Source organism: Chelonoidis abingdonii, chromosome 6 (assembly GCF_003597395.2).
Source record: "Chelonoidis abingdonii isolate Lonesome George chromosome 6, CheloAbing_2.0, whole genome shotgun sequence".
NCBI classification, from domain to species: domain Eukaryota; kingdom Metazoa; phylum Chordata; order Testudines; family Testudinidae; genus Chelonoidis; species Chelonoidis abingdonii.
The window spans coordinates 97,915,853-97,938,815 of record NC_133774.1 but is presented as its reverse complement, the minus strand read 5'-3'; the positions used below and the strand labels follow the sequence as shown (position 1 = coordinate 97,938,815).

The following is a 22,963-nucleotide window of genomic DNA, read 5'->3' as shown; positions in this document are numbered from 1 at the left end:
GACACAAGAACAAATGGATATAAACTGGACACTAGGAAGTTTAGATTTGAAATTAGACGAAGGTTTCTAACCATTAGAGGAGTGAAGTTCTGGAACAGCCTTCCAAGGGGAGTAGTGGGGACAAAAGACATATCTGGTTTCAAGAGCAAGCTCCAATAAGTTTATGGAGGGGATGATATGATGGGATAGCCTAATTCTGGCAATTAATTGATCTTTGATTATTAGCACGTAAATATGCCCAGTGGTCTGTGATGGGATGTTAGATGGGTTGGGATCTGAGTTACTACAGAGAATTCTTTCCTGGGTGCCGGCTGGTGAGTCTTGCCCACATGCTCAGGATTTAACTGATCACCATATTTGGGGTCAGGAAGGAATTTTCCTCCAGGGAAGATTGGTTAGATCTACTTACAATCACTCTTTCCACGTGTAAGGGAATTTGCCAGTGTAACTTACACATTGAGGAGTTAGAAGCAAAGGTAAGTTAAAGTATCACCCCCCCCCCACACTTTAACTTACTCCATTTTATCTTTCCTCCTAGCTCCTTGGTGTGTAAGTTACACTAACTTATACAACTGTATGTGGTCCTAGAGCAGGTGTCAATAAGTATAAGCAGGATATAGTAAGCATAAGAGGATGTTCTCATCTTAGGAACCATCGCTGAATTAATTTAGCCCAGCAAGTTTGCTCTCCTGTTCGGACACTGCTCCCAATAAAAGCCGCCAAAATGATCTGTATCTAGTTAATGTTATATACAAAATAGTGTAAGTGGTACATTTAACAAAGGGATAAGTACTTGAATGTGATCCTGAAAGGAGATAATTTGGGCTCACTGCTTTGTTCAGAAGACCAGAACAGTCCTTCTGGATGTTATCACTGAGGAGAAATAACTCCTGTTGCCTCTACCACAGCTGCAGATGAGGTCATAGGGAAGTCAGGAGAGGATTTGAATGCATGATACAAGGGATGCTTATGTAAGGTAAGCTCTATTATATTTTGGTTTTTTTTAAAGAAACAAACATAGACAATACTTTGATTAGTTTAGCAATTCCATTTAAAGGAACACGTACAACTTGAAATATAATCAAGTAACAGGAAAAAAAGTAAAAAATAATTTAAAATTACTGCTCCTGTCCTGGATTCCCCTCTCCCAATTTTTATAGTTTTACAATTAAATTTTATTTTTTACAGATGGTTTTCTTCCCCCTGTTGCTGGGTGAAAGACCCAAACAACTGGGGAAAGTGACTAATTCACTATTAAAGAAAAAAAATGAACCCATACATACACAAAGGGCTCCCAAATGCACACTAGATTAGGTGTGAATTTTAAGATGGCTGTGTCCCTTTAATATACCTTACTACAACTTTGAAAGCTGCCTTCTTTGGCATGCACTGAAATTCAAAGCTGAATTTCCTGAGTCCTAAAAAAGCGTCATGAAACTGCAAGATGGCAGATTCTTATCTGATTATTTATTCTTTTATTATACTTAAGACATTTAATGTTTTTAGTGATTTACTCTTCTTTGTAATTAGATGTAGTGATTAGGATGTATTGTATGTTATATTATGCTGCAATTTTCATTTAATACACCCCAGAGTGCTTCTTCATTGCCACAAAATGTCAATATTGCTATGGTTATGCTAAAATTCTTCAAAAATAAAAACTTATTTAAAATAAAATATTTCTAGCCCTCCAGGCACCATGAATGCTTCAAAGGAAAATTAGGAAAGTTCTACCCCTTCAAGTTACTAACACTGTAAATGGACATGCTGGCTTCTTCAGGCTTTCGGGAGACAGACTGCAAAAACAGCAACAAGAGAGATGTGAGCTTTTCCATTCTTTTTAATTGAATCCTGCCTGGTGGAAAGCCAAGATCTGGGGATCTGCTTAGTGACTTGAGATCAGAATTGAGGTTTTGTGGCAGTCCTGCAAGGGCAGCATATTCAACTACTTGGGGAAAAAGAGCATTTTGTGTTGCATGAAGCAACACTGCCAGGGTTGAAATGGATTTGGGTTCACGCTGCTTGGGTGAGGCAAGGGTCATCCTAACATGGGGCCTTCTAAGGGTGATGGCAGGAGAGGTCAAGAAGAGGGACAGGGAAGAAGTCTGTCAAAAAGAAAAAACAAAATCAAACCTTTTGTGGTCTTCTAATGGCATCTTAACTGACAACCACCAATCCAGTGCTAAATACCATCCCAGATACATCCATCTTCTATGCTTCTCCAGCATGTCTGGATACATCTGGCATGATGTCCTAACACATCCCTATCACTGGAAATCACGTTACTGAGCACAATTCTGTCGCAACTCAAGGACCTTCTGATTAGGGCTGTCAAGCAATTAAAAACATTAATCGCACGATTAATCATGCTGTTAAACAACAATAGAATAATATTTATTTAAATATTTTTGGATATTTTCTACATTTTTCAAATATAATTATTTCAGTTACAACACAGAATACAAAGTGTACAGTGCTCAGTTTATATTTATTTTTGTTACACATATTTGTACTGTAAAAAACAAAAGATAATATTTTTCAATTCATCTAATACAAGTACTGTAGTGCAATCTCTTTATTGTGAAAGTTGAACTTACAAATGTAGAATTATGTACAAAAAAACCTGCTTTCAAAAATAAAACAATGTAAAACTTTAGAGCCTACAAGTCCAAGTAGTCCTACTTCTTGTTCAGCCAATCTCTCAGACAAACAAGTTTGTTTACATTTGCAAAAGATAATGCCTGGTTCTTGTTTACAATGTCACCTGAAAGTGAGAACAGATGTTCACATGGCACTGTTGTAGCCAGTATCACAAGATATTTACATGCTAGATGCGCTAAAGATTCATATGTCCCTTCATGCTTCAACCACCATTCCAGAGGACATGTCCATGCTGATGATGGGTCTGCTTGATAACATTCCAAAACAATGCGGATTGACGCATGTTCAATTTCATCATCTGAGTCAGATGCCACCAGCAAAAGATTGATTTTCTTTTATGGTGATTTGGGTTCTGTAGTTTCCACATCAGTGTTTCTCTTTTAAGAATTCTGAAAGCATGCTCCACACCTTGTCCCTCTCAGATTTTGGAAGGCACTTCAGCTTCTTAAATCTTGAGTCAAGTGTTGTAGCTATTTTTAGAAATTCCACATTGGTATCTTCTTTGCATTTTGTCAAAATTACAGTGAAAGTGTTCTTAAAACGAACAACATGTGCTGGGTCATCATCCGAGACTCCTAAAACATGAAACATATGGCAGATTGCAGGTAAAACAGAGCAGGAGACATACAGTTCTCCCCCAAGGAGTTCAGTCACAAATTTAATTAATGCATTATTTTTTTTAATGAGCATCATCAGCATGGAAGCATGTCCTCTGGAACAATGCCTAAAGCACGAAGACGCATATAATCTTTAGCAAGTCTGACATGTAAACACTGCCATGCAAACGCATATAATCTTTAGCAAGTCTAAACGTACAACACTGCCTTGCAAACGCCTGTTCTCATTTTCAGGTGACATTGTAATTAAGAAGTGGACATCATTATCTCCCGTAAATGTAAACAAACTTGTTTCTCTTAGTGATTGCCTGAACAAGAAGTAGGACTGAGTGGACTTGTAGGCTCTAAAGTTTTACATTGTGTTTTTTTTTGAGTGCAGTTATGTAACAAAAAAAATCTACATTTGTAAATTACACTTTCAGGACAAAGAGATTACGCTACAGTACTTTTATGAGGTGAATTGGAAAATACTATTTCATTTATCATTTTTACAGTGCAAATATTTGTAATAAAAATAATATAAAGTGAGCACTGTACACTTTGTATTCTGTGTTGTAATTGAAATATATTTGAAAATGTAGAAAAACATCTAAAATATTTAATAAATTTCAATTGGTATTCTATTGTTTAACAGTGCAATTAATTGATTTTTTTTAATCATGATTAATTTTTTTGAGTTAATTGCATGAGTCAACTGAGATTAATTGACAGCCCTACTTCTGGACAGCAGCCAAAGGCTGAAACACAAGGCTAAGACAGTTAGATGTAGTTTTGGTTTGAGGCCTGGAGGACTCATTAATAAAACTGCTCTCAGCTAACTGGTCCAATAGCAGAGCTTGGAAAATGTTTCCAATTCCGAGAGCATTTTTACTAGTACACCACTAAGCACTTTTGCAACAGTCTTTCCTACACAATTCTAGCAGCAGACATTTCACAGATCACTTGAGTTGGAGATTAATGCTTTATGACATTTGAAAGCTGGAATTCCATATCATTCAGATTGCATAAAGCATTCATTTCTGTCCTTTGAGCTTATCTGACCTTAAAACTGTGTCTGGCCTACATTGGTCCCTTCAGTCTATTGGGGCTTACCATTCTTTGTTTGTTTGTCTATTTATTGCATTGGTCCAAGCCCCAAAATAGCAGTGTAACTTTCAATCCCCAAACTACCTACAGGTTGCCTATTTGCCAGCTCAGTGGACTTAAGCAGCAAAAAATGTCTGAACTGCCATTTCTAAGGTTTTATCTAGATTAACGGGTGTATTAGCAGATGTGGAACACAGCCAGCCTGAATCCAATTAACACATCTTACAGGGTATAAATTTTCCTGCAAAGAAAAAAGTAACACTTTCAATTTACTTTTTTCCTTACTCCTAGTCATTGCAATGTAATTATGCAACATGGGCTAGATTCTCCCCAGTAGTGAGGCCACTTTGCTGGTATACTGCTCGTACAAAATGGCCCTAAAGCTGGCATAACAGGCTCCTAAAGGATCACCACAATGTAAAGGGATCCTCTAGCATTGTAGGGCAGCAGTAGCAGCTTTTCTACAGCACTCCTTCCCTGTGGGTGGCATGGGGTGCTATACAAGCTGCTATGTTTTCTCTGTGCCACCAGAGGATTAGTATTAGGCATGGCTGGGGAAACGAGATGTGGCCAGGCTTCCTTATATCCTGACAATTCCCAACTGACATATTGGTTTCTTGGGGCCACTAGCAGCCAGCATAATATACAATAGTCTTCAGGCTGCTGATAGTGACATCAAATGACCAGTTTGGTACACAGCTGGCCTAGAATTTGTGGAATGCAAAGGCTCCTTTGCCTATGCTGACCAGTGATACCTAGGCCACAGCTGGGGATCCAAGTCCTAACATTGTTAACTGACAGTACAATGTACACACAGTTCTTAAATTGAAGTGCATAGGGCTGCATCTTTAACCAGTAAAATAACATATACGTGTTTAAATGAAAGACACAGTAGCTTAGAACATAAACATAAGAACATAAGAATGGCCGTACTGGATCAGACCAAAGGTCGATCTAGCCAAGTATCCTGTCTACCGACAGCGGCCAATGCCAGGTGCCCCAGAGGGAGTGAATCTAACAGGTAATGATCAAGGATCTCTCTCTGCCATTCATCTCCCTACTCTGACAAACAGAGTCAGTGACACATTCCTACCCATCGTGGCTAATAGCCATAATGGACTTAATCTCCATGAATTTATCAGTCTCTTTTAATGCTGTTATAGTCCTAGCTCACAACCTCCTCAGGTAAGGAGTTCACAATGACTGTGCGCTGTGTGAAGAAGAAGTCCTTTTATTGTTTTAAACCTGCTCCCTATAATTTCATTGGTGACCCTATTTCTTGTATATGGAATAAGTAAATAACTTTTCCTTATCTACTTTCTCCACATCACTTATAATTTATATACCTCTATCATATCCCCCTAGTTCCTCTTTTCAAAGCTTAAAGTCCTAGCCTCTTTAATTTCTCCTCATATGGGACCCTCTCCAACCCCAATCATTTTAGTTGCCTTGTCTGAACCTTTCCTATGCCATATATCTTTTTGAGAATGAGGCAACCACATCTGTACGCAGTATTCAAGATGTGGGGCGTACACGATTTAATAGAGGGCAATAAATATATCTCTGTCTTATCTCTATCCCCTTTAAGATTCCTAACATCCTGTTTGCTTTTTGACCGCCTCTGCACACTGCGTGCATCTTCAGAGAACTACCACAATAACTTCAAGATCTTTTTCCTGATTGTTGTAGCTAAATAGCCCCCATAATATGTATGTATAGTGGGTTATTTTCCAATGTGCATTACTTACATTTATCCACATTAATATTTCATTGTCATTTGTTGCCCAATCACTAGTTTTGTGAGATCTTTTTTTAAATTCTCCACAATCTGCTTTGGTCTGAACTATCTGAGCAGTTTAGTATCATCTGCAAACTTTGGCCACCTCACTGTTTTAACCCCTTTCTCCAGATCATTTATGAATAATTGAATGGATTGGTCCTAGGACTGACCCTGAGAACACCACTAGTTACCCCTCTCCATTCTGAAGAATTTACCATTAATTCCTACCCTTTGTTCCCTGTCTTTGAACAGTCTCAGTCCATGAAAGAACTCCCTTTATCCCTTGACAACTTAATTATGTAAAAGCCTTTGTGAAGGACTTGTCAAAGGCTTTCTGGAAATCTAAGTACACTAGTCCACTGGATCCCCTTGTCCACATGTTTGTTGACCCTTCAAAGAACTCTAATAGATTGTAAGACACAATTTCCCTGTAGAGAAACCAGTTATTTTGCACCACAATTTAGTCTCTATGCGTCTGAATAATTATTCCTTACTATTGTTTCGACTAATTTGCCGGTACTGACGTTAGACTTACCAATCTGTAATGCCGGGACCCTAGAGCCTTTTTAAATACACTGCTCTACAGCCAAATGCTTCTGAAATAAATGTAGTCAAACATTACTAATTCTGGTCATGGACGAAAATGATGCTTAAAATGTTGATGGCTATCTAGCTATTGGGCTCCAGACTACAGCATGGAATCTCCGGGCAGGTGATGTTAGGGTTTCCATGTTCTGTACCACAAAAGGATCTTGTCCATTCTTCTTCATGGGAAGGTGATCTTGTAGCCTGCAACAACATCGATAGTGTGATGGAGAGCCCTCAACATCGTCACAGATCCAGATGAGTGGAGACTGTTCATTGATTCATCGAAGACAGTCTAAAGCTGTTTGTCGCATAAGGCAATGTTTTGAACATCAATTACCAGTTGGTCATGCAGTCCATATGAAGGAACCTATGATAACATGAAACAACTTTTGAGTGCAAACTGATGACCAACACAGTGGCAGCTTTGTGGCGATTTGAAGGTTTTGCTTTCTTGCTTGGTCTGCAGACTGGATACACAAAGTACTCCGTTTCTCTGCAAATGGGATGTCATGCAAGAGATCCCACTACATCAGAAAGATTGGCCATTCGACAGTCATTGGACCATGGGAGGAAAAGTGTTCAGATTCCACCACTTGTTGAATAAAGAAATTTTTACCACTCTTACATACAAACTGGGTCGATGAAGAACTTTGTCAAGGCCATTGACAAAACACAAGCAGCTTTCAAGTACCTCCATGGAAAATTTCCAAGTAAAGTGAAGCTACAAAAGGTAGGTGTCTTCGTTGGTCCTCAGATCGTGAACTCTTCGAGATGATGCATTGAGACCATGCACTGCGTGGCAAGAAAGACGGCATGGAAAGCCTTCTAGTTAATGGCAATAAATTTTCTCGGAACAAGGCAGACAACTACAGTTGTTGGTGGAAAAACCTTCCTCAAGGCATACAAAGCCTTGGCTGCAACATGTCACTAAAGATACATTTTTTGCACTCTCATCCTAAGTTTTTCCAACCGAACTGCGGAGCAGTGAGGACGAGCACGGTGAGTGATTACCAGGACATTGCAACAATGGAGAAATGCTTGGAGACTATTGCTGGACAGTGACAAGAGAGCTCCAATTAATGAATACAAGAGACAAGCCAAGAGAGTGCCGAGTAAGATACTGAATAGGACTAAACTATGTACATAAAGTTTTGCCTTTTGTTCATAAAAATTTTATTATAATAACCCTTTTGCATTCTTTAAAGTGTTACATAACAGACAGGTGAATATTATCATGTAAGCAACCACAAACACATAAGAAAACCTAGGTTACAATTTAGATTAAAAACTCAACTATCTACACATAATATACATAGGCATAAATGTAAAAAACTTAAATATCTTAGAAACGGTAGCCATCAGTTGTTTTAATTGTTATATTTGAATTCAGCACATCAAAATACATAATAAATACCACATTATCTCTGAAGCAGACGACTTCTCAAAAACTGTAGACCAGTGGTATTGGCGTTACATTAGCTATCTTCATCTTGGGTACAAAGCGGATTTAAAGACAGGTACCCAAACCTAGTTAATAGTTCCGCAATTTCACATTTGAGTTCTTTCAGAACTCTTGGGTGAATGCCATCTGGTCCCGGTGACTTGTTAATGTTAAGTTTATCAATTAATTCCAAAACCTCCTCTAGTGACGCTTCAATCTGTGACATTTCCTCAGATTTGTCACCTAAAAAAACTTAGCATTATTTATAGATCAGGAGTGTTTGAATATTTCAGATTTGTCAAGTGTCTTTATTTGCATTTCCCACCAATTTCCCTGTAAAACAAATTAGGAAGTGGGAGTGTTCAAAGGTGTTAATGTAATGTTCTGCAGAGTCTGCAGATTTCTATTGGCTTTGGTTATATTTACAATCTTTACATACCATTCTGTTCAGTTTAAAGGGAGAATATCAACTTACATTTGTCCAGAAAATTAAATTTTGTAGAAGCAAGGCTCTATAAAACTTAAAAAATGCTTTCACGTTTAAAAAATAAATTAGTGAAAATATTTTTACATAAGTAAACAAAACCCAAACATTGCTGCATGAAGAACCTTAAACTAAACAAAACTGTAAGTAAAGGGCATAGATAGTGACAATCAAATTGGAGATATAAAATTATTTCACATTTAATAATCTAAGTTGATATTAGTAATGCAGGAAAAAAACTCTGCTTATTTAAAACATATTATTTCTCAGTTGAAAATATTAATTTTTTCTCCATATGTTTGCCAGTGATAGCTGGTATTTAAATTTAAGAATAGGGCCAACTAGAATAGAAAACGAACATAATTCTGAGGGATATAGATAGATTTTGTATAGACTCAGTCTCTTGCATAGCTAATAAACTCTTTGGAGTGTGAACTGTCTTTTTATTATGAGTGTACAACACCTAGCACAATGGGCCCCATACTTCTGATTCTCTACGTACAATTGTTATGGATCTAACAATTAATACCACCCCTAACCGCAACACTACTGATTTGGGATGAGAATCCACAGCAGATTTCTGTTGTTACTATTCATCATGATAGTTGAAAGTCAAATACTTAGGGTATGGCTACACTTGGCAGCTGTACAGCGCTGGGAGTTACAGCTGTCTTTGTACAGCTGTGTAGGGAAAGTGCTGGAGTGTGGCCACACTGACAGCTACCAGCGCTGCAGTGTGGCCACATTTGCAGCATTTGCAGCACTGTTGGGAGTGCCTGAACAGGCATTCTGGGATACCTCCGAATACCTCTGGAGGCCAGTTACAGCACTTTTGGTGGCCACATTGGCGGAACAGAGCTGCATCACCAGCGCTACAATTGTTATACCCCAGGCAGAGCAGGAGTACAGCCAGTGCTGCAGCTAGGGAGATGCAGCACTGTATGTGCCTTGGAAGTATGGACGGTAAGTTGCAGCGCTGTAAACCCACCCTCCAGCGATGCAACTCTCCAGTGTAGCCAAGCCCTTAATTTAATCTCATGCAGTAGAATGGGAAGTACTATTTGACACTCCATTTCTCTTCTGTGCACCAAACAAGGGCAAGAGGTGGAGGAATAATAGCAGCAGTGGCATTCTGGCTACACAAGTAAATCTGCAGTGCTGTCTCAGGTTCTGCCGTACAGCTGCATGGCTTGAACTGGGTAGGTAAAGTAGTCACTTGGTTGCCACTACGATTACTTTCTCATTGCCTTGATGATACCCAGGGGCCTACAGGACAATGCCAGTGCATTTTACTGCAGTGCTAGTACTGTCAAGTGAGTGTACCAGCATCTCCTCAGATGCTGGTACACTCCTGAGCCCTACAAGCCCATTTGTGTCCTAATTATGAGAAGAGAGGGAGTCATTTAGAATATGGAGTTTTTTTTTGTTTGTTTGTTTGTTTTTTGTGCTATTCAGTCAATACTGAAACGCTGCTTTTCATGCTGGGATCTAAGAAAACATGTTGTTTGTTTATTTTTTGTGAGAATTGAACTGTTTTATTTGATATAATGGTTTAAGCCTCAGGGTCTTACATGGACACCCTGCCACTGCTGAATAGTATTAGGTTGTAAGAGCAGAAGATGGAGCATACCACAAAATGGCGAATCTTTCTTCTGCTCCAACCTGTGCCCCAGTGCCATAAGGAGTTAGTCTTTCTCTCTCTATTAGTACATAAAGCTGGGAGACATCTCCAGGAGGGAGGAAGAAAAAGAATGAACAGGCACATTAAGTCAATGAGTAAAGACAGCAAGCAAGAGTGAAAAATGAAATGGAAGAAAAAGGGCCCTCCATAGCAGGGGAGCGGGGGAAAGCTGTGATAGCTATAGTCTAAGCAGAAAGCACCACAGCACTGTATTCGGGAGGTTTTATAAGTGTTCTCGGCAAAAATGGACTTTTGCCATATTGTACAACATACACTTTTGCACTATGGACATATTTTACGATCACTTTGCATTTGTAGGATACTGTAGTGAACTGACTAGGGTGTACAGGTATAATTGTGATTTACTAGATGGAATCAGAATGGCTCAACTGTGTGTCATAGGCACTGCACTACTACCAATTAATAGAGAATCTCCATTAACAGTAGGTGCTTTAGAACAGGATAAATTAAATTATATTTCTGCTGATGATTAAATTCTGAATTAACATTAGCACAGTAACAACTATTACATTCCTAGATAGGTATTGAGTAGTTATTTTACTTTTCTTCCAAATATCTCAAAGCACTTTACAAACATGACTTAATTATCATAGCTTATGTGGCAGATGGGGAATTATTAATTATTATTATCATTTTGCACTAAGTTTCAAGCATCTTTAAAAATCTCCCCCCTTTAGAAAATGGAAAGTCTCAGAGACCTACCTGGGCATGAAAAAATGAATGTGCACATACTCCCCTTCCCGTCACCTGCCACATTTATTAACACAATTAATATGAGCATACATGTAAATCGGTACATGCGAAAGCAAATGTCTAGTGGCGCTTCTTACAAGTAATTTACTTGATTTGTGCACAACTCAGGCAAGCGTAGACTCAAATCCAGTTGCCTGATTGTTTATGGAGTTTTGGCACACGTATTTTGAAACAAATCCGCCCCATACTTGTCAATTTCCCCCATTTAATTGGCATTAGTCTGTAACGCAACTCGGGTTATTGTGGTGAGGGTTTTGGTGGGGAAGAAGTGGAAATTTGGTGTAAGGGGTTGCTGTTGATATGAGCGTGGCTAGCTGCCTATCTTACTCCTATCTCCAGCTGCTGCTCTTGTGGATGAGAGAGGGGCCCGGTTGCATCATGGATGCATCTGCTCTTGATACCCGCCCCTGCCGCTGATGCAGGAGGAACTGCAGCGTGCATGAGGTGCATCTGCTGCTTACGGAGGAGTAGCCGCTTGCACCCCAGGCTAAGGAGTCGCTCAGCCCGCTTTCCTCCCGCTCCCTGTCTGGCTGGGCGAGCCAGAGCCTCCGTCTGTCCCCGGGGCAGTCATCAGGCGGGGCAGGGGCGGAGCAGCAGGCGGGGGCTGGCCCCGGCGCTGCGTGCCGGTGGCTGCGGAGCTGGAGGGAGCAGCGGCAGGAGGAGCGAGGAGGAGGAAGATGGTGGAGCTGGAGGTAGGAGCCGCTGAAGTGAAGGCTCGTTCCCCGGCTGGCTGCCCTGCTCCCCGGGCTCAGCTGCACCGCGCTGCCTGCTGAAGGGGCCTGCGCAGACTCCGGCCGAGGTAAAGAGGCTTCTCCCTGTCAGCTCCCCAGCCAGCTGTGGGAGGGGGATGCTGGGGCTGGGCTGAAGTGAGGGGAAATAAAGGAAGGGGAGGAAATCCGGCTGGCCCCAAATGAATTTGCATGTGGTGCTGAGGGCAGGTGCTGAGCCCGCCTGCGGATGGGGGCTCGCTTAGAAGCCTGGCTGCAGGAGGGCCTGGCTGGCCGCACAGGACTCGGTGTGTGTGTGTGTGGAGCAGGGGATGGGAGCTAACCTGGCTGAGATAGACAGGGGGATATGGCATGATTCTTCCCCTCCCCCCAGGATCTGCTGGCAGCTGAGGATGCTGCGACTGAAAAAATGAGGTGGTGGCAGCCGCCAACATCAGAAGTGCACAGTGTTGTGGCAGGCACTTGGTGTGTGGAGCATGCACCAGGGGGATGGGAGACAGCAGATTTTAGGAGTGTGTGTGTGTGTGTGAGAGAGAGAGAGAGAGAGAGAGAACACGAGATTTGCATGTCTCCCTAAGCTGGAATGAAAGATACACAGATACATTAATGCCCCAGGGGCCAGGTATTGCTGCAAACAATGTCAGTAACAGTAGTAACTGTGTGTGAGGGGAATGTATTACTCTATGAACCCTTTTATGTTGATGTGTGTTGTTACTGGAGCTAATAGATTACTTTCCTTTGATTGACAGTGTGGGAACAGATGCTGGGGAAGGGAGTGGAGGGAGGAGACTGTAGCAACTGAACGGGCAGCACATGGTCCTGGCAGAACAGGGGGTGAAGATGACATCTCCTGCAGAAGATGCTGCTGGTCTCCTGACAGCTCTTGCTTTGCAAGGAAGTTCCAGGAATAGGAGATTGAACCCATCCCTGGTGCATCCCAGGGTCTGACACTTGCCTCACTAGCTCTGTGTCTGAATTGCTATGGGGATGACAAGCTGGTATTGTCATATACCACTTTTAGGGAGCAGAGCCCTCTTGATCTGTTCTTGTTCTAAGCACCATCTTCATAGATCCTGGTGCAATTGAGCTGTGGCTTGGTTAAATCACACTCTCGGTCATCGCAGATATGTATATTTCATCTTCTTTCTCGGAAGCTTGGTTTTGCCAGTAGCAATTCACTGAGGCTTGTTTTCCTGTCGTCATGTGGAAATCTGCATTTAGGGAGGATACTGGGGCTTAGGCCTGAGCTTTCAGAAAAATGACCTGCCTTTCTGCTTCTTGTGGTTTTATTAGAATGGGGGCTTTCAGCGTACTATAATTGTGCACTACAGATCTTTAACATTGTCATAACGGCCTATGAACTAAAGCAATGGGATAGAAAATGGACTAGAAGGCATTGATGTTTGCCTGGCTCTGTATATATTAAGGATGAGCTAACAAGGGGGTGTGGGACAAACAAGGCATGTGTCATTAAATTCTACCCTCATTGCACATTACTTTATACCAGGTGGTTAGAACACATACTACCATAAGTATTTTAATACCTCTTTGTTAACATGTTTCATAGGGTCTCAATTAAAATGCTTTGGAAAATATTCCAGTCACAATACTTTAAATTCTACTGCATTGCTGTCAAAATCTGAACTGTGTGCCCCTATCTTTGCAGCCTGTGGCTGTCATTCCTCCAGAAACAAATACACAACATCTTGTCATCATCAGTGTTTGAGAAATAAAGGGTAAATCTTTTTATAGATAACAAAAGTGAGGATCATTTGTACCTTTCACTTAAATCTGTAAGTCAGTTTAGAAACTCTGGGTGTCAGAAATCTGCTTATTATTGTTTCGTATTTCATTAATTTCCAGTGCTTCAGATGAGGCTTTCTCTGCCCAGTCAATCCATAGCACAGCTTTTATTTTTCCTTTTCTGAATTTCTTTCATTCTGATTTGGAATTTGTTTGAAATGTCAGTGTATGTAATTATCAAAGATTTAGGGATACATTTTATATAGATGCAATCTTTTAAATGTTGGGTCTTTGTTCTTATGTTAGTTCTGTGGAACTATTGTGTAAAACTATAATCTAAAAAATAATCATTATTTTTCCCCTTTCTGAAGCTCTTCTTGGCCACTTAAGAGCAAGCTATTATTTTTTTCAAAAAGCATTGTTACTAACCAACTTGTGTGTGTGTGTGTATGTATATGTATGCTGAGAAGTTACATTTCTAGTAAACTGAAATGAAGGAATATGGGAAATTGTACAAATGCAATAAATAAAGCATTTTTCATCCATTTTGAGTTTTTAAAATTAATTTATAATGAGCAAGTATAAAGTATATTGAGAGCTTGGTTGAAAGAAAGAAGAGCAGCATTGTGTTTACTGGAAAAAAAAAGCATGAAGTAATGAAGCTGTGAGTCTCAATTGATTTGGTAAGTAAAGGGTAGGCAAAGCTAGTGGTATGTTATGAATCCTGTAATTCACTGGACTGAGTTATTGTACCTTTTTTTTTTTTTTTTATTGTAGCTTGCAGCAATACATTTGTTTTTCAATAATGTGCTGTCTTCACTTAAAATAGCAGTAATGTCTTTCTGACTATTATTCCATCTTCTAGCAGATGCAAAGGCCAGCCTTTTAGAAGGCCGTTAAAGAAGAAATATCCGTGGGATTGACCCTTTGGTTATACAGTGAAAGAATGCCAGGAGAAGTGGATTTTATTGCAAGGTGCTGGTTAGATAGGAAGGAGAGCTGTTTTGAAAGGGGAGAAGAGGAGAGGCAGAAATCCTTTTTTAGGCTTCCTTCTTTCAGTTTCATAATTACTTAACTTAAAACCAATTCCACTGTATTCTGTACTTAGTGACTTCCCTCCAAATATCTAGCTATAATGGGTTTTGTAATTCACATTTCAGGAGGATGTGGGGGAGATCTGTTTAATAAATTTGTTTTTAAAATTGTCTCAGGATGTATTTTCATTGTAGATTAATAGCTCTGAAGGAGCCATATGTTCTGTGACACTTAGGGTGACCAGATGAGATGAAGACAATATCGGGACACATGGGGGGGAGGTCTACTGGCCGAGTGCTGCCAGTGGAGTGAAATATCGGGACAAATTGGGTCCCAACTGAAGATCGGTCAGAACGAGGGACAACTACCCAAATATCGGGACAGTCCCGATTTTATCGGGACGTCCGGTCACCCTAATGACACTGGATGCAATGGCGTGATGTAGTCAGGTTTTGTTTGAAATTGCTAGAATCCCTGGAACCAAAGGTGAAAATCCTGGCATGTTCACGTCAGTGCTTCGTTCTTCTGAGACACATAAATTGAATTACATGTACTTCACAGTGAATGGATCTTTAGGATGAAATCTTAAAAATAGAAGTCTTGTGTGCTCTATGTGGATATTAAAGATTCCATAACTCTCAGCAAGAGAATGTTTATTCCTTGGTCTCCTTGGCTAAAATATGTGGCGACCTGATTGAAAACTATGAGAAACTCAGAGTTTGATTTATCTCTGTGTAGTGTTAGTTAATTCAGGGCTCTTTGACTTCAGTGGGACAAGAAATAGGCTTTTGATTTCTCTGATGTCAGCTCTAATACACGTCTGTAGCATAAAATAATATTTGCCATAAAACCCACAACAAACTTCAAAAAGTTTCTGATCAGCTTGAAAAATTACACTTCTGTTTGAAAATTTTTAACCTATTATTGTTAAAAGTAACACCTAGTAGTACTAGATCTGAAAGGGAAGAGAGGAGAAAACTATTTCTCATCTTATTTGTGTATTCAACAGTGTTTTGTGTATAGTCAATTTCACTGTTAGTTTTCCCTTGTATCTGAGTGGGTCTTTAACACAGCAACAGGGCAGATATATTCAGGAAAATATGATTGTAAAACTACAAAAGTTAGCAGGAAGCAATGCACCCTACTAAGTTCACTATGGTACAATGTAAGTTTGAGGGCAGGTTTAGAACCTGAAACTAATTCTGAATTTTTAAAAATGTTTATAGATTTCAAGTTCACAGTGTCTCTTCAAAATGACAAAACCAAGAAAAATCAAAATGAAAGCTGAAGATTTCAGCTCGCATCTTTATGCCTTGGTATCACAGGTCAGATTCTCCTTCTCTTATGCATATTTTATAGTGGACTAACTGCTTTGATTTGATGGACTTATCCCAGAGTAAATCAAGAGTAAGTGAGATGGGAGCCAGGCCCTACTACATGTTTCCAAACAATGGATAATCATATATATCCTATGTGCTGAAGTATGTAGGGTCAGTATTATGGTAGTTAGTTAAGAGAGATTTAACTCTGACTCCTAGCTACTTTGGATTTAAGTTAGATTCTTAATGTTACAGGAGCATGTTTTTGTGGTAGTGATTTTATTGTATAAAAGCTGCAAGTCTTTTAATTAATATGAGATTTGTAGGCTACTGTCTGTTCATTCACTTCCAAAGTGAAATAAAATAGATTGTGTGTGATGCAGATGGTATTGGGCTTAGGAGTGTTTGAAAACAAAGGATTGATTAATCTTGCTTCATAGTATTGATCAATTTGATAAACCAGCTGCTAAGAGCAGTGCAATAGTATTTTCTGTTTTCACTATGAGAACTTATGCTCATACAAGGCTGCATGTTTGTTATTTTTACTGGAAGGGCTTGGGGAAGTGTCCTTGTGTGCTGCTTCTAAAATGGAAAATAAGGGTTTTCCTTTTACATTTTCCGTGAGTAATGAATATGGAGGCTTCCATGATGGTGATTGCATTTCTCCTAATTCTAAAACAATCTTCCTATGTTTTACTGAAGTTGAAACAAGGACAAATATCATTATAGAGTCATAGAAATGAAGGATGGAAAAAGGCTAGGTGACCTATAATGTCTATCTTGCTGCCAATACAGGATTGTTCCCAACAGTACATTTTCTAGTGCTTGGTCTAGTCTGGTTTTAATGTCTTGAGTCAAAGGGCTTTCCCCACTTCTAATAGACTATGGCCAACACTTCCAAGAGATCTAACTGTAAGCAAGCTTTTCTTGATAGACTGTGGGATTGCGTAATTTAGACAGGAGACTAATCAGAAGGGATAAGATAAAAATATATAAAATAATAAATGGTAGAATGTTCTCCCTGTCTCATAACAAAAGCATATGGAGACGTTCAGTGAGATTAAGAAAGGTGGTAAATTTAAAACTGATAAAAAGAAATACTTTTACCCACAATGCATGTTTGGACTGTGGCACTCCTTGTTGCAGGAAGTAATTGAGACGAAAAACTTAGAAAGATTTGAAAAGAGGATTGAACATCAATATGGATGACGAGTATTCAGAGCGAGTGGTTACATACATTTTGATAGAGATACTAAATCTCATGCATCAGAGTTTAATCCTTAATAGTTAAAGACTGGTTTTTGAAGAGTTTTCAGATGAGGAGCAGATTATTCCACATCCGCCTAATGTAGTTTCTTTCTCTTTCCTCTGAATCATTGGCTGCTAGTCACTGTCAGAGACCGAGTAGTGGAAAAGATGGACTGTAAGTCAGATCTAGTCTTGCAGTCCTGTCTTCCTAAGTGCTCCTTCTCCTACTTTCACATCGTTACTCTTAGCTTCACTTCCATTCTACTACTCTAACTTAACTTCTTTTATCACCAATAAAGATTCTGCTTCCTGCTTGAAGTTGACACTTTCCAGGGAAACTTACCTTAAGACAATCCAAGGTCTGAGGTACACATCCCTTGCAAGGCCCATGTTGTCTTGTCCCTGCTGTGTCCCTGTTCCATTTGAAGTGGTGGGAACAGGGCCCACCTACACAAGAACCACCTGCTGGGGGCAGACAGCTTGCCATTACTACTTCTTGGACGGACTAGAACAGGGGTTGGCAACCTTTCAGAAGCAGTGTACCGAGTCTTCATTTATTCACTCTAATTTAAGGTTTTGCATGCAAGTAATACATTTTAATGTTTTTAGAAGGTCTCTTTCTGTAAGTCTATAATATAACTAAACTATTATTGTGTATATAAAGTAAATTAGGTTTTTAAAATGTTCAAGAAGCTTCATTTAAAATTAAATTAAAATGCAGAGCCCCCAGAACCGGCGGCCAGGACCCAGGCAACGTGAGTGCCACTGAAAATCAGCTTGCGTGTCGCAGGCTGCCTGCTCCTGGACTAGAACCTCCCTCGTTCCCTGCCTATCACTCCCTGTCCCATTCCTGGGGATGGAGGACATGAGTCCCTCCATCCCAAGTACAGGACTCTCCCTGTGTGTGGGAGAGCTCCCAACCTCTTGCCACCGAAGCAGAAGGCCCTCTATGGTGGGTCATCTGAATGCCCCAATTGAGGGCTCTGAGTAGGGGGTCATCCTGCTACTATCACGTCATCAGAGTCCTCTAATGGGGTGACTGAGATCCCCCCAGCAGCCCTCTGCTCTGAGGTTATGGTAGACCCGCTTCCAGTCTGGCTTCCCTAGTGGTAGCTGGGCTCTCCCCATCTTTGCCACTCTACCAGCAGCAGTGGCAGTCACGCCTCCTCTCCCCAGTGCTTGAAGAGAAGGAGGAGCAGCAACAGCTGAGGTTCCTCTTACACTACTGCCCAAATAGCAGTGACTACCCGAAGGCTGAGCCACCGGAAGATTAGTGATGGTGATCAGCTTTGCACCTACTGCCATCTGCAGAGCCAGAGTCACCCCCGCCTCTAAGGTAAGCAGAGCTGCAGTGCGAAGGGCTGCCCCATCTGGATATCTTGTGGTTCTGCAGTAGATGTGTCATGCTTTAGGGCAGTCTGCTCTTCATGGGCTCCAGGCTGATGTGATGACATTAATATAATCACATTTGCTCCGTAGCCAGGAACTCTAGACACCAACCCTCCTTTCAAGTACTTGTAGGTGGCTGTCACGTCCCTGACCCTCTCCATGTTATCCTCGGTTCCTTGTTTACCTGTTAGGAATGTTTGCTCATAGGTCAGCTAGTCAAAAAAGAAAAAAGGAAGAAAAATATCACTGAAATTTTAGAACAAGCAAACTTTTTTTCATGTATTTTTCAGTTTGTTTTGATGAAATGTACTTTGTTTTTAACCAGGTCTGTTGTTTCAGTTGTAAGGTTGTTGGGGGCAGGTACTCTTCCATATTGTGTGTTTGTATAATGCCTGATGGAAAGTTGCCCTGATCTCAGATGGGACCTGAGGTGCAACAACTATATAAATAATAATCAGTGCTCCTTAGACCAACTAACTGGAATAACAGAAGGATTTTAAAATCAATTAACAGCAATATATAAAAGAGCTCAAACAACAATAGATGCCTGCCTACAATACATGAAATACCCAAACTCAACTACTTAGTTCTTGTGTAGATACGAAGAAAAGGACCATTTTGCATTTTTAACACATTTTAAAACCTTAAGGCAGGAAAGCCAAGTTGTTTTTTAAAATGTATCATCTGGTCAAGGTAAGCCCTAGCAGGGGGAAACGCAACTCACACTGTCTACACAAGATCGTTAACACTTATGTGCCAATACATTTTTAAAATGCACCTTTTATCATAGTCTAGGTAAATCCTTTGAAGAGAAAGGTGAAGCTAACGAAAATAGAAGAGACACACTCAATATACAGAACAGAACTTCTGAGCCTCGTTGGAGGAATGGAAAACCCCAAACCAATGAACTGCTTTTTCTGAATGGATTCCAGAACAACTGGATCAGCAAGTAAAAGCTTTAAAAATACAGCCCATGAAGTGGTAAATGTGGCTGTGAGAAGTGGCCCTCACCTCTGACCTATAATTATAAGCCTACAAAACTTTAAAGATAAGCCATCTATTTTACAGACTGTTGGGGGAAAGAAACAAAAAGCTTACTTATTTAGAAGGGAAAAATGACATTTCCCCAGGATTTTTATCACATAAGAACATAAGAATAGCCATACTGGGTGAGACGAAAGGTCCATCTAGTCTAGTATCCTGTCTTCTGACAGTAACCAATACCAGGTGGCTTGGAGGGAATGAACAGAACAGGTAATCAAGTGATCCATCCCCTGTCGCCCATTCCAAGCTTCTGGCAAATCCCTTCTTACACTAATGGGGTGACTGCATGCAGAACACAGGAGGTATTCAGGGTATTAGATGTATTATCTTAGTCTCAGTAACCCTCATGATGGTTAAAAGAAACATCAACTTTCATGTTTTAAAAACCCTGAAGAAGTTCTGAATTTTGCAAGAACTTAAGAGCAGAAAAATTCAGTTAAAAAGTCTTTGGGCAACTTCTTGTGTTAAATTAATTGTGGTTTGAAATTAAAATTACAATGCTATTTGTTAAATGAAGGATTTAAGCAGTTAATTTTTCTAATTAGTTATATGGTATATGCTTAGCTTCAGTGATTACATTTTAATTAATAGGGAAATTCTCTGGTAATATTTGTATGAGTACCTAATTTTATGGTCCTGACTGAGAGGAGCCTACGCTATCACTATGGCCTATATACTGAATAAGGGGATCTATGGAAAATACCACTTATCTTCTTTTCATGTAGATAGAACTCAGGGAACATTTTCAATATCGTATACTTTCATTATGATCCTGATGTTCCTTACTATTGATCTTTCTATATGCCTAAAACTGCAAAGTAGGGCTAAACTCAGGTTTCTGCTCTCACTCAAGGACATGGCTTGCCTTGCTGATAATGCTTAACATTTAAAAGGTTCCAATGACATAATTCAGATTTTTTTTCATGGTTAATTTTATTTAATGTTAAACAAAGTGAGTATGTTTGATAGGTCTTGAAAAACTTGCTATCCTAAAAATATACTAAGACTATGGAAAAGAAGAGAGAAAGAGAGCTATCTGTTAGCTTGCTTCATTATTTTATTATTGACAAACAGCTGAGATCTACTAAGAGAGTATTACTGTATACTTAATAATATTGGTTCAGTTATAGCTTTAATGCCTGGACTCCTGTTCTGTCCTTAACCATGACCTTATAATAACCAGTCTTCTCACTTTACCCTCAGCAGGGTACTGTATATAGTTTTAATGTGTGAAAAACATTAAATTTAGATTTTTCATTCAGTGATTCAGGTGGCAACATACTGGTTACTCAGTAGTTTAACTGTGGGAGGGGAATCTAAGCATTTCTTGTCTTTATATTTCCTCCTAAAGACAGAGTGGGACTGGGACATGTATTTGCTGCACACTGTGCTACTTGGTGAAGGGAAGCAGCCATATTAATACATCAATTTGTTCTCACTGGGGTGGTTACTTCAGTTTATTGTAGGTGAGCAAGGACATTCTTTTGTATCTTGGCACACTGGGTATATGTATGCCCTTTCTGCATATCTTGATGTTCTGTCAGATTTATTCATTAATTACTCTTAACTAATACACAATGAATTCTTTCTTAAAGTAGATTTTAGTGCTGTGTTAAAGTCCAAATTAGATAAAGTAGCCATACATTTTGGATAATGTTAAGCAATATTGTGAACTAAGTAACAGTGGGGAAGTTGCCACACAGTTGTTGTAGAAAATGTATATTAGAGGAATAAATACTATCCAAAATAGCCCTTCTACCAGAGCAGGCATCTTTCGAAAGGAAATTGAAATCTCTGCGGCAAAAAAATGATCAGTGGTACTTTCCAATAAAATAAAGCTCAAGCTGAAGAAATTCAGTTGCATGATGACAACATTATTGCCTTTAGGGAACAATCCGCTGTCATACACCCCAGTTTTTATTTTTTTTGGGGGGGGGGAGCTAATTGTATGCTTTCAAAAATGTCCTTGCCCTTGTATTTGTAGTAGTCCAAGGAATATAAGATCAGAAGAATTGACTTGAAAAAAAAAAGCTACAATAGCTACTGTCACAACTTAGGACAACTGCATCTGTTTTCACCCTCTATAGTCTAGCAAGGGCACCCAGCCTAGGCTCCAGGCTCTTCAGCCGTCACCTCTTTTGAGTGGAGACACGTGTCTCTCTCTCCCTTCTGAGTGGGGTAGTTCCAGGCTGAACAATTCCTTGCCTTCACTGTGTTATTCCCCAGCAAAAGACAGACTGTCCTGCGCTGGCCTTCTTTGCTTCTCCCCTCGCAAGACAGTGCCAGAGGTAAGTCACCACACAACCCTTTCTAAGCAAACACGTTTATTCTTAAGGTGACAGCATTACAGAGAAAACTTATTAAAACAATAAAAGAGCCTATGTCCATGCTAATAAGCTTACCAGAGATCGCCTAAACCTCACCAAGGGTTCTGGTTGGTGATTAGTCCTTCAAACCCTACCCAGGGTTTGATCCTGTGATCACAAGTTCATCACAGCTTCAGCTTGGAACCAGCATGCAAGTCCTATGACTCCTCAATGGGACAAAAACTTCCAACTCCTCCCTAAGGTTTGGGGGGCCCCCTTTTTCCCTAAAGGTCCTGTCAGTTTACTGGATCAGAAAGAAGGCCCTGAGTCAGTTTTAACTCAGGCTATTTAACCAAAAACCCATTCTTTGTCTGTTGTTTCTTAGAGAATCTGGTTTAAAACAGTATAGCAAGCCTTGCTGGAAGTAGCAGAGGTGTTACAACCTGAGTGAATGGGCCTAACTACTCGCCATTGTTCTTCGTTCCTGGAGGGCTGTGGTTCCCCTCTCTCATGGAAATACATACAGTCCTTCAAAAGTACATAACCATTGGCATTTTTGTACAATGAGCTCCTAAAATACTTCACTCAATAAGGTTTGTCCAGGATATTGTGTGTGTCAAATGCATTTTTTAAAGTTGTATTAGGAAAACAACAAATGCAGATGAACTCCTACTGTAACACAAATATGCAGTTTTTTGGATAACCTAAAAATCTTGCTGACTACAGAAGAACAAAAGTACAGTTTGAAGCAGAGATATCAACAGATGAAATTTAAAATGCTATAAGAAACCTACCAGATGGCAAATCTCCAGGACTAAAATGGTTTTCTTGATGAGTTCTGTAAATCTTAACACTGTAAACTAGTGTATTGAATACTTCAGATGCTCCATCATTCCTTTGAACAGAGAAAATTGTCCAGTTCCTGTTTGGAAGTCATTGGAAAAACTAAAAATCCAGAAGACAGTCGATACAACCCAGTCAGAAGAGGTGCCCTTAGGCACCCATCAGACAAGAGACTTCTTAAAAATTTTCCATGTTG

At 39.9% G+C, this 22,963-nt stretch overlaps 2 protein-coding genes across 3 annotated transcripts in view; one reads left to right on the top strand and one right to left on the bottom strand.

Moving 5' to 3' along the window:
• Positions 1-22,963, bottom strand: part of ENTREP1 (endosomal transmembrane epsin interactor 1) — a 380,498-nt gene that overhangs the window by 145,187 nt on the left and 212,348 nt on the right. The gene's annotated exons all lie outside the window — the stretch shown is intronic.
• APBA1 (amyloid beta precursor protein binding family A member 1) overlaps positions 11,730-22,963 on the top strand; it is a 162,973-nt gene continuing 151,739 nt past the window's right edge. For both annotated transcript variants that reach the window (XM_075067272.1, XM_075067271.1), the window contains exon 1: positions 11,730-11,911. The gene's annotated coding sequence lies outside the window, so the exon portion shown is untranslated. The remainder of the gene's footprint in view (positions 11,912-22,963) is intronic.